This window comes from Ambystoma mexicanum, chromosome 7q, assembly GCF_040938575.1.
Source record: "Ambystoma mexicanum isolate Mex_15411 chromosome 7q, UKY_AmexF1_1, whole genome shotgun sequence".
In the NCBI taxonomy this organism is placed as follows: Eukaryota; Metazoa; Chordata; class Amphibia; order Caudata; family Ambystomatidae; genus Ambystoma; species Ambystoma mexicanum.
In genome coordinates, this window is record NC_090941.1 from 481,386,287 (window position 1) to 481,389,173 (window position 2,887).

At 40.7% G+C, this 2,887-nt stretch overlaps 1 non-coding gene across 1 annotated transcript; it reads left to right on the forward strand.

The window, feature by feature from the left end:
* The first annotated feature begins 2,399 nt into the window (after positions 1–2,399).
* LOC138528973 (U2 spliceosomal RNA) lies at positions 2,400–2,586 on the forward strand. The gene has a single exon (XR_011284343.1). It is a non-coding gene; the product is annotated as a U2 spliceosomal RNA (small nuclear RNA).
* The last annotated feature ends 301 nt before the right edge of the window (positions 2,587–2,887 follow it).

A 2,887-nucleotide genomic window follows, 5' to 3' on the forward strand; every position in this document is an offset into this window, starting at 1 on the left:
TATTTCTTCTTATGGAACCTTATGGAAACTGTAGGGCATATAATGAATGAAGTAAACAATAATTACACTGTGAATCTTAAGAGACATTTTGGAGCCATTGTTACTTTACTTTGATTTAGTGAAATGTTGGATTCCTTGATTAAATTCCCACTTGTATGGTGCAATTCTCTAGTACTTCTTCTGCATGCAATAGGCTTCATTTTTCCTTTAAAGCATGTCAATTTATACCCGAGACAATGATGAATTCTTTAAATGAAGTCTCATTCAAAAAATACAATTGGTAAAACAGTGCCCGAAAGCTGATATTTGTTCACACGTGTCGAGCAAGACATATTATTGGAAAACATGCAGCAAGTAAAGTGTTTCTGTCATTGTGATTTAAAAAAAAATAACAATGGAACACTTTACGGGTGATGGAAAAAATGAATTCTGGAGCAATTAAAGGATTGTTGTAGATTGTAGAATTCTGGGACGCTGGAAATGCACTGGTCCTCGTCGAAGAGTGGAATTACGTGCCATTTATTCCAAAAGCATATCTATGTATAAAATGTGCTGATTCCAGGGATTTGCACAGCCTTACGAAACCTATTCCTCCTAGATGACTGGTTCAGAGCTGCCTGAGCTATGAGAGAACAGCGCATGTTATGTCTATCTTTCAGACTTCTTAACGCTGAAACACTTTTTTAGTACATGGTATATGTCAAGAAATTGGATAGACGCCAAGTTTAATATGCAATACAGTTATTAATCTAGCTTGTTTCTTGTCCAACATAATCAGAGTGCTGAGACCCCGCAGTATCTGCGTAGGCTGGTGTGGCCTCATCATAGAATCATAGCAGTCTACAGTCGGACAGTTGTGGCTTCCAGTGCTGGCGCACCTTGGACAACTTTTCATGACCACTGCACTCCTGTCCCCTCTTAACGACCAATGAGCTCTTATTGTCTACAATGTTTCTCAGAACACGTGACAAGTCTAAATATTGATGTTGGTGAAATCAATACAGTGGGTCTATACATGGATGTTAGTGGAAGCAACACAATGGGCTTCGGGATAGCAGGCATACATTATCTTGCAACTACATCAGAGCCTGCACAGATCCCCAGGAACACTTGTTAGCAATGTGGCTTGTCTTCTGTGGGAGAAGTCATTTCTTGAATGTTTTCCCCAGCAAACCTCCTGTGGGTTCAGTTGTGCTGCTTGGATTACATAGTTCTTCTCTGTGCCCTATGGATGGTGCTGGTGGCCACGTCCGCCTGTGAGTTTAAATGATGGGATGCATGTACTTTTGTTTGGCCCACTTTTGCTTTGACTATGACATAGTTTGTTGACCATTGAAAATACTTAATGGACATAGATGTGTTAGTGCAGTGTTCTATTTTACTGTTTAATCATCTGTGAGTATGGTAGAGCAAATAGCTGTTGGTGGGTGAGATGCTTCCTTTTTGGATCAAGGAGGCCCGATGTGGGACAGATCACACCTGTTCATATCATTATGCCTGTCAACCCCTCCCTATCTCTGGAAGGATAGCTCCTATGCATATATAGACACGGCACACCCTCTCTTGCCCTGGTATCATTCAGCTTTTGTATAACTCCTTACAAGGAGCTTGGGCAGAGAGCAGTACCTAGCAAGAAGCTGGATGTATTCAAGATTGCAATGTTGCTATTATCCATCCTATCACCCCCGCCCAAGCCCTCCCTCTCACTGTCAGCATGTTTCTCTTGGCGTTCCTACTGCTATGCCAACTTGTTTAGGCTAAGGATTGGAGCAGCCAGCCTCAGTGGGGGGGGAGGGACTTTGAGGAATTCAGACTCCACCTTTTATCTTTCCTGCTCATCATTTCATAATGAAGAACACTATTTAGTGTTTCAGCATTATTCTGAAATCAAAGTAGTGGAGCGGCCACAACATCAGGTGCTGGGTGGTGGCTGGGGAATTCCATCTTGCCTTCTGGCTATGTGCACTGTGTGAGAGGAGTTTGCGGTTTGTGGGAGAAAATGGGGCAGACTAATGGGAAAAACGAGCAGGGATTCTGACCCCTGACCTGATCGTCTGACTAATGCAAGGCAAACACTGTTCTTTGCTCTAACAGGCTTTGCCCCAAGAGGCAAAAGTGCTAGATGGCCACTGCGATGTATCAAAAATAAATGAGGAATAATAATGATTTAGGATTCCTTTCACATTTACATAGACAATAATTAATGTGATTGGCCGTTCTTTGTCTCAATATGGCCTCCAATTTTTGCAACCATCTAGATTTTCTCTCATGATGAAAAGTTTATCTTTTAGACTTTCTTTCTAAATCTTTTCAAACTTGGTACACCAACTGGAGTAACTGTGGTATCTTTACTATAAGGGGTCTCTTAACTAATGATTACCATTCTAATAACATTTGCGATCGCTTCTCGGCCTTTTGGCTAAGATCAACTGTAGTATTTGTTATTTTCCGTTTAATATCTGATACGTCCTCTGTCTAATAACAGTTGAGATCTTAATAAGTTCATTTCAATATATTAAAAATGGTGTTCTCTCGCAAAGGACATCATTCGGATGTGGCTTATAGATATACACTTGGGGAATTCCTGCTTATTAAAATCATTCCTGATGCTCGACATCATTACGGATGCTTTAATATGAGTGATGTCATAATGCAAACTCCACGCTTTCATGTCGCCACACCACCCGTTTGAAATAGTAATCTATGATGGCATCCAGAAACTAAGTTTTGAGTACACTAGGGGGTAAGTAATTATTTCTGCAAACTTAATGAATCCTCTTAAGGCTCAACTATGTATCATTGATTCATCTCTTACGATTCCTAAAATATTTTTCTTTAGGCCCCCGTAACAGACCACTGATGACCTTAAATGGCACACAAACTGGAC